The 14,439-nt window shown below is 34.8% G+C and overlaps 1 long non-coding RNA gene across 1 annotated transcript; it reads right to left on the reverse strand.

Moving 5' to 3' along the window:
* Positions 1-3,243: 3,243 nt before the first annotated feature.
* LOC126765788 (uncharacterized) lies at positions 3,244-3,893 on the reverse strand. Its single transcript, XR_007668582.1, has 4 exons — positions 3,834-3,893; positions 3,694-3,768; positions 3,452-3,592; positions 3,244-3,361 (listed from the first exon to the last, which is right to left on the reverse strand). It is a non-coding gene; the product is annotated as an uncharacterized LOC126765788 (long non-coding RNA).
* Positions 3,894-14,439: the final 10,546 nt, after the last annotated feature.

A 14,439-nucleotide genomic window follows, 5' to 3' on the forward strand; every position in this document is an offset into this window, starting at 1 on the left:
TTATTTTATCAATACAATTTCTTTGTATTGGCCGTCTTTGCGGATTTGGATTGTAAAGCGTCTTACAATCCAATTCGTCGAACAGGTCATTCATCCTTTTGACCAGCAGCTGGGTTGCTTTGGCACATTTTTTCAAATGCTCATCGGAGCCCAATAAATTTTGCTTTATTGCCATGTCTATTGCCGCGGCGACCGAATTGCTGAATATTTGTGTAGCTCTAGACACCGACATCTTTTCTAAATTTGAGGGGTACACATGCGAATACGTTAATTTAAGGCACATTTTAAAATTAACGTTCGCTTGGTCGATGGCAAATATTTTTCGGACTACTTTGAACGATGCCAGTCCATCTTGCGTCTCGGTATCGTACTTCATGATCATGTTGCGCATGCATTTTATCAAGTGGCAATAGTCGAACATAAAATAAATTTTGTTTTGGTTGTGGTAAAAATAAGGTTTTTCTGGCGATGTGCCCAATATTAGCCTCAATTTGGCATTGTGGGGACCCTGATCGCATATTATTGTCTTAATTTTAAGTCCGATTTCTTCGGGGGCGTTTAAATTGCTCTGCAGCAAATTTGGCAATTTTTCACTGCTTACGCCATCTTTTGCCACATAGTAGGAAATTACATATTTCCATTTCGCGACTAGGCCTTTCAACATGAAAAAACAGCACTTATTGCCGATCACGTTTTCCTGGTGACCTTCTCCATTATTGACGAAGCCATCAATCACGTCTCGTACTTTGTTGTACGTCAGATCTTTTCTGATTGAGACTTCGTCGAAAATTAGTTGGCATATGCATTCTTCTGGTTTAAAGTCTTGAACAATTTCGTCGATACCGGGGCAGACATACCGGATCGGACGCCAACGCAAAAGTGTTTTTTTGTGGGGCAATGCGAACCCCAAGTCGTCGCGCATAAAATTATAGGCCTTAGTCGACATATAATTTATGTTCAACGCCATTGCCTTCTCCTTTTCGTTGTAGGAGTTTTTCGTCTTCACAATCATTTTTGCGAAGGTAACTGCATCCGCATAACGCCAATTAAGAAGAACTGCATGGTCATTTGCATCTCCTGTTAAAATTATATTCTTCTCCAGAGCTTGACATTTTCTTGTCAATAAGAAAATTCTTCTTTTCAGTTCTTTCATTTTTTAGGCTTGTTTCAAAGCATTATTTTGAAACCGCCTAGCTACTCGAGCGTAATGCTCGTGGTCGCAAACAGAGATATTCTCTTCGCCGTTGCACTTCATTTCTATTTCATGAAGGCGTGAATATTTCTTAAACTCTTCGAATGATATGTCATTTGGATTTCCAACTGACATATCATCAGGTTATGAAATATCGGTTTTTTTAGCATCGTATGTTTTTAAAACTGGCAGCAAACCCACTGCGATGACTGCCGGCTACTTTCGTCGAGTCCTAGCACAGGAAGAGCTTCATTAATGATGCGGTGCGAAGATACATCCTTTGTGTGAAAATGTTTTTCACAAATATATAAGTTTTTCTTTAACGGCAACTCAAGATTGCAGGCCTTTACCCAATTATTTCTAGCAACTTCCGTTTTCGGAAATTTGAAATATTTCTCTCCACCGGCACAGTTGCTAACGCAGCAACTTTTTAGTGGAGGTGCCGGTTGAAATAGTTGGGTTGGAGCCTCATCTATAAATTGCAAATAAACATATTGAAATATATGTAAAATAAAATTTAAATATATAAGTAATAAAATTTGAATATATCGTTCAAATATATTGAACAGTCTTAACTTCGCCAATGCTGAGAAAGTACAAAATATATATAATTAAACACATCAAAATATATGCATGTATGTACATATATGCAGCATAAAAACATATATGAGCAATTGATTACAAATGCACAATTGTATTGTAAATTAAAAACAACCCCATGTGGTGTGCCGTAAATATACATATGTTTAATTAGATAATTTAATTAGATATTTCACAAATCAAACGGTTTGATTTTATAATTCGAACATTTGGTCCTTAGAGCCGGATAGTTTGATTTTATAATTCAATATAAGTGCATCAAAAGGACACGCACTTAATGCGCACCGCAACCAAATAATCGCATACACACACCCTGGTATTTGCCCCGCAACCCTACAAGAACGATGATAATCATATGATCAATCATATGACAATCACTAGTGGCACAATTTTCTAACACTGGCTCAGTGCAAGTTTCTATCACATTTTTAAGGGCAATATGAAAAAGTTGACAAAAACTTTTGTATACATGTGATATTGCATTTCTTTCTTACTTACTGGGTTTAACAACCCGAACAACATATAGCTACACTGCTCAATCCAACGGTATTTAGAATAAAAATTTGTGTCATTAATGATATAAGTCTCTGTCATGAATGCCTGTTATGCTTGATGTCAACATCATGCATGTGTGTCTATCACATGTGATGTAAAAATCATGCAGTTGTGACAGTCATATGTGATGTAAAACTCAAGCATGTGTGACTATCACATATGATGTAAATATCATGCAGTTGTGACAGTCATATATGATGTAAGCACATGTAAAAATTATGTATTTATTAATTTATTGTAATTTATTTTATTTAGAAAAAATTAAATTCATTTTAATTCATATAATACTCATTAATTCATGTTATAAAAAAAATTGTACAAAAAGTAAAAACAAATTAATATAAAATTAAAGCTTCATTTTTTGGTTTTAATTTGTTTAGTTTTTAAATGTAATTATTGTTTCCTTTTTTTTAAATAACTACGCTGCTTTAACCTGTGATGGCTGAGCAGTATTGACCGCTTTATATTTTGCTCGAAACTCCTACATCCTTGTTGTTGAAACACATCTAAATTAAAAGAAAATTATATATTAGGAAACATTTTAAGTAAACATTAAGTTGCAATTATGTATATGTTTGTACTTCTTAAAATGGTATCAACCAGCGCCAACTTGCATAGGGATTTCTTGCTCCACCTGCCATCCCAATTATAACCTTCCATGAGCTCATCTGAGAAAACCTTAGGTATTACGTCAGCCACATTATCACTGGCGCCTTTAAGTTTGTGGAGGAATGCAGTCTTAAAAGAAGTAAAAGTATTGTAACTAGTAGTAAACTTATTATATTTTATTTTTTAGGTTACCATTGTCTGGGCATAGTCTTGGCTTTGCAGTCTATCTTCCACTTCCGCAACTGTTGCTTGCGACTCCATCGGAAAAGTGCTAGCGACGTCGTCCAGCTCTTTGTCAATCACTTCGCCGGTCATGCGGCACACTGACTGCTCCACTCGTTTTAAGAGAACTTTGCATTCTCTGATTGACTTATTTTGCGCCAAAACCTCAGCCTTTTCGACAATCTAAGATATAAATTTAGACGAAAAGATATAAATAAAGTCTTAGATTTACTTTCATTACTGAGTGTACACACAATATTGTAAAACACTTACTTTCGACTCCATCTCATTCAGTTTTTCAAATATTGCAGTTTGGTTGTGAACCAGTGACGATTGGCCTTCACTAAGCGTTTTTTGGTTCTGCAAAGTTATAAATACATTTTCCTCCAATTTTTCCAGCCTTTTCTGAATATTCTTTTGGCCCGCAATGATCGTTTTTAACGCTTCAAGTATATCTTAAATTTAAAAAGTTAATATATAGTATATTTTATTAGAAGCTTTATGTTAAAAATGACCTGAGTTTTGTTGCGTTCTTGATATTCCCACTGAGTATTGGCGCCGCTCAATCCTCTCAACGATTGGAATCTCTACTAAAAAATTAATAATTTTTAATATATTTATACTTATTTCGATGAGTATTTTCCTTTTAACTTACCACCTTCATCTTGCGTCTCGAATATGTTACTCATTTGTATATATAATAATTATATTATTATTAATTATATTTTATTAATTATATTAGGGTAACATCATAAAAATATACAGTATTGTTAAAATGTCGTTCAACATATTGCATTTGGAGTTTGTTGCTTAACATATGAACAATACTGTATATTTTTTATGATGTTTTATATATGTTATTATGTTTTTTATTATATTGCATTTATATACAGGTTTGGTTATATTAGTAAAACCAAAATTGTATATTAAATTTGAAAGTTGTGGAATTGAAAGTGGAATGTGCAAATCAGTGGTTAATGGGAAAATGTGTTAAAAAGATGGTGTAAAAGTGGTATTAGCAAATATTTCTCTTCGATAGGAATACAAAAGTATTTGAAATCAATGTCTTCGATAGGAACTGTTACCATTTCTTCATCTAACTCACTTGCGACTACAATCCCTAGGCCACTTGACGATTCTACAGGTTCATTAAAATAGTTTTCAGTCTTTCTGAAAACTTTGCAGACAATTTGATGCGACTGTTGAGACTTTATGATATTAAATGCCTTCATTGGTCCTGTCAACTCACTAAAACAAAAACTTTCTTTCGGCTTGTTGGGATTTAAATCAAATGATGCAAATTTTGGCACATTCTCTGAATTTGATTCAATACCCTGTTTTTCATGAAGTCTAAGATATATTTGCTGTAGAATTTTATTGGGTTTATTTACAATTTTTTTTATATTCTGCATATAGTTTTCGAAACGATACGCTGAAAAAGAATCTAATGGTCCAAACTGTTTACGCAATCTGCCAAGTGAAGTAGTCCATGAATATTAAAGCTAACCAATTCATCACCATATAAAATTTCAAAAATATTGACGAAATCTGTTAGCATTTGTTGGGCAATATCGGCTTCGATTCGGTGCGATTTTTCATTTGACAAAAGTCGAATACTACATACTATGTAGCAGCAGGAAGTGATAGTATTGATCGGTACTGATACAATCTTTAAGAACGAATATACCAGAATAAAGCAAAAACTGCCTAAACTCAGTCGATTTCCAATTATGAATCTCATCTAAACTTCTAGATATGCGGCCAAACTCTGATGGGATAAATTTAGAGACATAGTCAAGCTTTTCGTTAATAATAGTATGATTGGCCTTTTTTGTTGCAAGTTTAAGTAATTTCTTTGTTACTCCTAAGTCGACTAAGTGCATACTATCAAGGGGAAACTGAGAAACCATCCGAAAATCTGATTCTTCCAAAATGCTCTTTTTGAATTTGAAATCTTCCAAATGATGCGCAGGATTTGAACGTAACATAAACGTTGTATCCGATCTTAAGGAACCGATTTTTTTTAAAAACTTACTCTATTTTTTTGGTAAGTACCTTCCTGGCAGCATTTTGGACAACCATTTTTTCCGTTGTGTGATATAACACCTGTTACAAAAGCCCTCGCTGGGGAGTCACAAACAAAAAGACGAATGTTAAATTTCAAAACGTTTGGCTTAAATCCAACTTTAATGCCGGTTGCCCTTAGCGACACGACCTCGGCACAAAATTCGGACATGAATTGATCTATGTTACTTGGCTTCTTGAACCCGGAATAGCATGCTATCATAAACGGGCTTATACTAGGGAAACCTACAACTGAACCCAAGATAGGCCATAATACCCTGTTTGAACCCATCAACTCCTATATTTAAATAAACCTCATTTTTCCCTTCCAAGTAATTAAAAGGACTTGAAACAAAATAGTTTTGAATTCCTAGGTACAAAAATTCCCCATCTTGCATTTCAGTGATATTTATTTTTTCTTTACTAGTATTTAGTAGTGTTTTTGCAGATAGTGGCATACCATCAACACCTACTTTGCGCAATGTTTTTAGAAGATCTTCTAAAGCGATTTGCGATATGTTGTTTCTGATAGCCCACGACTTAATTTCATTACATTTATTTATTTCGTCGTTATTTTCTGAAACGACACTAAACCCTATAGAGGTGGACGCTTCGGGCTCAGAATCAGAACCTACATCGCTAGAAAAGCTCAAAGTATCACTAGCATCACTTTCATAATTTGCTACTACTGAACCTAACACTGAAGGATCAGGTTCCCAATTACTTACAAGAGAAATCCCTTCAAAAAACGCACTTAAACTAACTCTTCCACTTTCATTTTCACTTTCACCTTTCAAATATTTTTTTATAACTTTTATATTGGACTGGAAAGTCATTTTTTCTTTTGAAAGACAATTAGCAAAATGTCTTCTTTTCATTTCACATATTTTTTTTAATGTTTTAAAATAGATTCCTCTTCGAAATTTTTAAATTTAAAAATTTTATTTCACTTGCTTGCACTTGTTTACACTTGTTTGCGCTTTTTTTCTTCTTCTTCCACTATATTTTCGCGTTTAATAAGAATAAATAACGGCTGATATATATACATACAGTGTATGTCCAGAGAACATATGTTTTTAGTTTCTCTGACTCTACACTGTGTGTATATCAGCTATTTCAGTTTTGCACGTGTAATCATAGCCCGAAAGAAAATAATCTGAATCGTCTCTTTCTTACTTGTGGATAGGTATACAATAATTTCTGAAGTCTATGCATTTGTGTTAGTGAGAAAATTGCTATTGTGTTAGTTTCTATCATTCAATTCTTGTAGGGAACCAAATGATCGCAACACACGTACGCACTGGTATATGCACTCGCAAAAAACACTTTCATGCACTTGAAAGGGCACCCACAAGAAATATTGCACATAAACAAAAGTATTGCCAGAGATAAAGAGATGTTTAACTCCTCTCTCACTGGAAGTGAGAGAGCAATTGCTAAACGTCAAAACCACCTAAACTTTGACAGTTGATCGAGTTCAGGAGGTTTTGACGTTTAGCAATTGGAAACGAGCGATGACCAGATTGAAATTTTACCAAAAAAAAATATGTAACGGAGGGATTAGTTGCATCGTTCAAGACCACTTATAAAAGTGAAATTAAATAAATTTGTAAAATTTAAAGATATTTGATGAAACGTTTTGTTTGAGAGCTAACAAGCTTAAATCCAATTATTGGGCATTGAAAGGACAAATGTCAGTTGTTATAATATTCTTTAAAAAGATTTAAATAGTTTCTCCACATAATAAGTAACCGCTATATAGTAATTTTTATTCATACTAAATGTTGGGTGTTTGAATTTAAATGCCCAAAAATTGTAATTTTGTTCAATCTGGCCATAATGGAAAATGTTATAAAAAACTCTAATTTTGAGGCGCTCTCACACTGGAATAAGTTTAACAACCCTTTATTCCTGGTATTGCACTTACCAAGATCCAACGTTGGGATAGCATTCCTTTTTAAAATGTTTGCGCCAATTGCCTCTTTAACAAAATGCTTATCACAAATGAACTAGTTGGTGGCTTAAAAGTGGTCAGTGGGAGAAATTTTTGGGTTCTCCTTCCACTTTTCAGCCAGCTCCCGTTCATTTGGGAAACGGAATAAACGGAGTACCCCACCGCTGGTACTTTCACAACCGCGCACATGACACTTTCGCACTTTCGGCATTTTTTTTTAAATTAATTTTACAAAAATTACTACTTGACCGCACAACCGCACAAAACACGACTTATTATTGACACCTCAATTTTATGTAAAGTTTAAAACATATTTACATATTTACATCTAATATATAAAATTCTCGTGTCACGGTGTACGTTATTGAACTCCTCTGAAACCGCTTGACCGATTTTCGTGAATCTTAGCGTGCATATCGGCTAGGGTGGAGAATCGGGCAACATCTATTTTTCATCCACCTAAATGTTAAGGGAAATTGGAAAATTACCAAAAAGTAACATTTTTCCATACAATTTTTTCAATTTTTGTTTGTTTTGTTTTTCTATATTTTTATTTGTCAAATATTTGAATCATTCAATTTCGGTCGCATGCTTTTTTATTTCGGCTTTATTCATATATATAAGAAAGTTGTGTTAGTTACACCGTTTATACCTCAAGAACGGCTGAATCGATTTAACTGAAAATTGGTGGGAAGGTAGCTTAGAACCAGGGTAAGGACATAGGATACATTTTATCTCTTTTTGTCAAAATTTAATTCAACTCATAAATACAAAGATTATATTTCAAATCATCCTCCTTTCCTTGAATATATGCGTACAATTTTAAACAGATTCTTCCTCAAAACTAATACAATTGCTAAGTATTTGGAACAGAAGAAAAGAACTGCAACCAAATACGCAGTGAAATAAATTATAACTGGCTCAGTAATCCAGCCGATTTTTTCGTCTTTCCACGCCTGAAAATCGGTTCACCATGTGCAGTCTATTAGAATGACTGTCGGTTGAACTCTAGTGAGAAATGATGGAGCTATGTTTCTTTTGTCAAACACCGACGCAAAAATTCGGTTTTATTTCAAACACTTCTCAGAATCAGTTATTCGTTGTTCTGTTGGATTATGAACTTGCGAGGCAACCACTTTGTACAGAGCTTCTCCTCTTAGAGCATCATTGTCCTCGGTTCCCCAAAAAGCAATGCTTTATTATTACACGAAATGCTTTATGATCCATTTTTTTGTAAACTTCAGAAAAATGCTATATATTTTTGTTGCTTCAGAAAAATGATATATCTTATTAACGAATAGTTATAATGCAACTAATAGAAATCGTATAGATGGTAGTATTAGTATTATCTATGTATCAGCCACAGCGAAGCGTGGACGGGTCCTCTAGTATGAATATATAATATATTTGATTTTGAGCACAATTATCGACGCTTGTCAATTTACCCAATATATTAGTAGGAGAAAGAAGGATGGTTACTTTCATTTGAGAGTAAAGATGAATACTTATTTACATACATATGATATATACAAAGAACATGTAGGAAGAAGATTTTTACTTAATATGTAAAAATTTATTTGATTTTGCGCAATTATTGACACTTGTCTTAATATACAAAATTGGGCCAATGAAATATGTACATAATTACTTTTGCATGTCAATATGGAAATGCCGACAGCAAAACGCAAAGCCATACATTGCACATACATTAGGGCGGGTCGATTTAAAAATCGCCCATTGCTCTATGAAAATCATATTCTAGGGATCAAAATAAGAAACTTTGCCGAAGGAACCATACCTCTAAAACGAATTTTGATGTCCCCCAATTTGGGTCGAACTTTTGGGTAGGTGCAAATTTTGAAAAATCCTACTTTGACCCATTTAGAATGCTCCAATCGAGTCCAAATGTATGACCGACCCCCACTAACTTTGGACGGCCGATCCACCCATGCCAGTGGCACACCCCCTGGAACTCCCCTGGGGGGTTCCCCATACAATCATTTCAAAAAATCACCATTTTTGGCTTTTAAATGAAAAAATCAGCTAAATGGCTATGTTTTTTCTTCATTTTTATTTATTTATTTATAATAATATCTATCTTTTCTCTTAACAAATTTATTTAGTCAGAACATATGTAAATGAAAAAATTATTTTAAGTGAGTTATAGAAAAGAAACTAAAAAAAATTACTGTTTGAAGTCTTTTTTACTTTCAAGTCTGGGCAATTTCGCACGGCTCTCTAATGTCGTCGCCATAACAGCCTCTACATTTTCGGTATAACCCGTTTGGAAACGCTAGCTAGCAATTGAACATGTCGTTCCGTTCCTTGTATGTGTGATGGAATTTTTGGATCATTAAATGGTGGATCATCTTGATTTAAATATTCTTTCAATGTATCGTACGGAATGCTTCGCGTGAATGGTGGTTCAAATACGATATTTATATCATTCAAATTGATCATTTCCGTATAACTTCTGCAATTAAAGTTTATATCTGGTTTTTTATAAATTCTAAGTTCCATTGGCTCTTGACGAACCGATAGCGTAGAATTTTCTTGATGGCACAGTCGCGCTTTTCCTTCCTATCATCAAACAACATTGATAACAAGATATTTTCCGAATGCGCATAATATGAATTATCATTAATTACTTGATTGACAATTTTGCGTAAACGAGGTTCTGGAAATCGTGACCAACCAATGAACTTGAAAAATAATGCATTGCCGTACACGACAGAGCTGTAATATTTGATATTGAAGTACATTGGCACATACCATTTAATTATAAATTTAACCAGAATTCTTAAATTTGCATCTGGATTTTCCGTTGTCGCATATAATCGCAATAATCTAGCGGCCTTGGTGAGCCACCGAGAATGTACAATTTTCCCTGGTTTGATGTTAGCCAGATCCACCGGAACCACGCCGCTAGAAATTGCATGGGCCATGTCGTATAAGTACTTCGAATCTGTGGAAAATTCTTTTTTTTTCTGGAGCAGGGGGCATATTTTGCAACTCAATTTTCTGGAAGCCGTCCACCACCTAAAAATAAATAATAATAAAATAATTAAAAATGGTTGACAATTATAATAAATGAGTTATAACAATAACTTACCGGAAGAGTTTCACAAGTTTCGATTTGACGGCTCAGTTTTCCGGTTGCCGATCTTGGTCCAGTGCTGGTTGATTTATCCAAAGCTTCAAACAAATGCCGAAACGGAAGTTCGTTGAAGTGTAGAAGGCAAACAAACCAATGCATTGGTCTTTTTAACAGCAATTCGAATCGTCGTATAATTCCACCGTGGGGGCCAGTGTTTGTTGGCTCACCGTCAGTGCATATTCCAATTAATGTATCCATTGATATATTTATATCGTTGAAAAAAACCATTTAATTTGGTTATTTGTATTCAGCGGTTTCATGTTCCAGTCTTACGTAACCAATCAATTCAGAATTGGGTTCTCTCAAAATAACAAGATGAGGTTCTTTTACCATCCTGGTATGATACTTCTCATCAATTTTATCTATCGTTAAAGTATCATCTTTTCTGCCATCGAATGAAAACGCTAACAAATTGGTATCATCTAACCGTTTGCGAAGCACTTCTTGTCTGCATTTCTCTTTTTCTCTGCGAACTTTCGATTTATCTATGATGAGAGGTTTCCCATGCTTATCTTTAATTTTAAAATCTTGTAAAAGAGCGGTTCCCAATGCTGATGCTACTCTGTCAGGCACACCAAATCTGTCACATACCAAGGCAAAGTTAAAACAATCGTATCTCTCTGTGTATTGTGAACTATCCATATCTATCCATATCTTCTTGAACCGGTGGCGGTGCGTATGTTGAATCATCGGGATCTTGGTATGTTGGCATTGATGACATAGACGTTGCTCCTTGCTCTTCAGTTTCCATCATAAATGCATTCATTGTTAGTCTTCTCTGATTATGTTGATCGTGCATGAACTCTTTGAGGCGTTCGGGAACCCAGCCGCATGCACATGGAGCTGCCTTCAAATCGCATTTACATGTTCCAATGTAAAAAATTGTTTCCAGAGATTTTACATACTCTGTAAATTGTTGGGTGTTGTTTCTTCTCTTGATTTGCTCTTTTTTTATTTTTTTTGAAATACCATAGTGGTTATTGCTTTAGTTCTCCTCACTTTCAGAGGTAATAAGAATGAAATGGTAATTTCAATTCTATTTCAAAATAAATAATCCAAAAGTTCGACCCAAATTGGGGGACATCAGAATTCGTTTCCTTCGGCAAAGTTTCTTATTTTGATCCCTAGAATGTGATTTTCATAGAGCAATGGGCGATTTCTTTGCCTCCCCACAAATCGAGCCGGCTTAGTGTACCTAAATACAAAACATTCGGACATCAAATATTTTAATAAAAAAAAAAAACAGTTTTAATAGTAATTAATTTAAATATATTTTCAAACTAAAATTTAAATATAGAACATTATTTTGCAAAAATGGTTAATAACGACAAAAATCAAAATACACCTGCAGTAGATATACGCTCAAAACAGGTTGCTAAATTTATTTCACAAAATAACAGTATATTAAGATACTGCACAATATTCGCCTCTTTACCAATTCATGAAATCTCTGAAATCAAAAAGGAAAATCTCGACAATTTTTGGACTCGTCTCCAAGCGGCTCATGACGCCATTGTAGATCCTGACGATTCAGATCTGCCACATAATTTTAAATCATCGGCTTCCGATGCTTACGAAAACTGCTTAGACCAATATGAAGAAATAAAAGCTATGATCTCCGATCAATTAAAGCTAATTAAATCAATTGCACCTACTCCACATCAGAAAGTAGAGCTGCCACAAGAAGACAGTTAAAAGGCAAGTTCAGCCATCTACCTCGAGGGGCCCGCATGTGACACAGAAACATTTTATGGAGGTTATGAAGAATGGCCGTCCTTCCGGGATATGTATACAACCGTTTACATCAACCATCCAAAATTATCAAAAGGTCTATCAGGCGAAATAGTCCAACAGTTCGGATGACGATAATTTCAATTTGGCTTGGGAAGCTCTAAAAGCTAGATATGAAAACGAAAGAATACTAGTCGATAAACAAGTAATGAACTTGCCAAAAATTCAGAATGAAACAAGTGTAGAATTCATCAAACTAGAATCCACACTGCAGCATTACCAGAAAATTTATTACTTTTGTGGGAGCAATCGCTCTCATTAAGAAAAAGATGCCCAACGTGGCAACAAATGAAAGATTTTCTGACTACTCAATATTGCGGAGAGGGTAGATGAAAAAATAATCAAAACTAAGAACAATAAACACGACCAAAAGAGAAGCTTCACATCCAAACAAAGAAAACAAACGTCATGCGAACTATGTAAAAGAGGGCATAAGCTTATATCTAGCGAGAGGTTTAAAAACTTAAAAGTTAACGAACGAAATAATTTTGTCAGGTCGAAAAGGCACAATTCAATGCTTCATTACAGCAGATATCCCAACTCACTTCAAAGAAGCGCTTACACTAACAGAACCGCGGGTTTAATTGTAAAAGCAAATCCCGAAACCCACAATCCTAAAAATTGCCTGGCGTCTCTTGGTTTGCGTGCTGTTCAAGGGCACAAAAATTTCAATTGCTACACAGCGAAACTCAAAGTAGACCAATTTCAGAACCAATTACCACCATAACAACTCAAGTAGAGGAAATCTCAAATGAATGCCTCAATTCACAATTAAAGAAATTTCGAGAGGTAAGAAAATTCCCTCCCCTATCAAATAAAACTATAAATAATCAGTATTGTTAAGCCTCTTCTAGAGTCACAACTACTCGATCAAATAATGGCCGGTACGTCGTCCGACTACCACTACAGCCACAATTCTCTAATACCCCACATATTGATAGAATTCAGTCTAACAATATTAAAAACTCAAATATATGCTACTTTTCGACCCCGCTGGATGGCTTTCGCAAATAATGAAAAAACCACAATCCTGAACAAATGCTTAAGCGGTGGCCGGCTACTTCTTGCCAAATTAATGCAGGCGCTCAAATATTACATATTATATAATAAAATTGTTCAATGTTCGAGAAATCGACACCTATCAGAAACTAGTGCCTAATAATTTTCAAATAATAAAAAATAGTTTTATTTATACTCAAAATTAGGGTTGAAGGTTAACCATATGCCCAATACGATACTGTGCACCTAGACTTACCAAAAGCAAAGGTGGATGTAAAACTTTACCGATCCACTTCAAAAAAGTAGCTGGAAATTACCACAATACAATTCGAAATGAAGCCGTTCGCAATTCACGGCCACTCTCTCACAAGATCAATCTAATATCGCAGCCCTAACCGCAGGGCTAAAGAACACACATTCTGATCATATCTAAGTCAGACATGGAGTCGCTGTCCTTAATGAGCCGATCGTAAAAAATGCAACAATTGTCGATAACACAGAAAAGGCAAATAATGAACAGCTAGTTTAACAAACCGATGTTAAAGAAATTTTAAATAAAACCACAAATATTAATTCTATCAAGGAAACGAAAGCAAATACATATCAAATATGTTTAAAACCAAGGCCGTTTTTAGCATTTACAGGTGTTCTACGCCCTCGGGTACTATACCAGAAGTACTCCGAAATACATACTTATAATCGCATATGTGGCACATACGTATAATACTAGGCAAAGTATTTGCCTAAGAGGCCCAGTATGTTTAAATGAGTTAAGCCTCTCCCACTCTATCCGGGAAAATCTGGCGCACCCTATCACAACCCACCACATCATACCAATACACCACACCGGGGACACATTGGATTTCACCACAGCAGATGTCAACTATCAAAAGGATTGGTTCATCGCTGTTTGTCTTCAGTTAGCACTGCGATCCACTGCGATCCACTGTGATCCCCACGATCTCCACGAACATTCAATTTTTAAAACATTCAACATATGTATATGTAATTTAACTTCAAAAACATTGTACAAAGTTAAATATTTTAACCATAAATTACATTTAGGCTGTTCACGGTAGGGTGGTTATCGGGTTATGTGCTTATTAGATTAAAAATAACCTCTATGCTCCGTGAGCACCCTATGTTGTATGGTTATTTGCTTATGTTTACACAAACAGCTGTTCATTGTTTACAATTTTAGTTCAATGAAATTTGATTTCGGCTTCCGTCCACACTTTCTGTATTTCTGTAGACACTAAAATTAGAGTATAAATAAATGACAAATTGTACTTTGTG

This window comes from Bactrocera neohumeralis, unplaced genomic scaffold (genome assembly GCF_024586455.1).
Source record: "Bactrocera neohumeralis isolate Rockhampton unplaced genomic scaffold, APGP_CSIRO_Bneo_wtdbg2-racon-allhic-juicebox.fasta_v2 cluster11, whole genome shotgun sequence".
Classification (NCBI taxonomy): Eukaryota; Metazoa; Arthropoda; class Insecta; order Diptera; family Tephritidae; genus Bactrocera; species Bactrocera neohumeralis.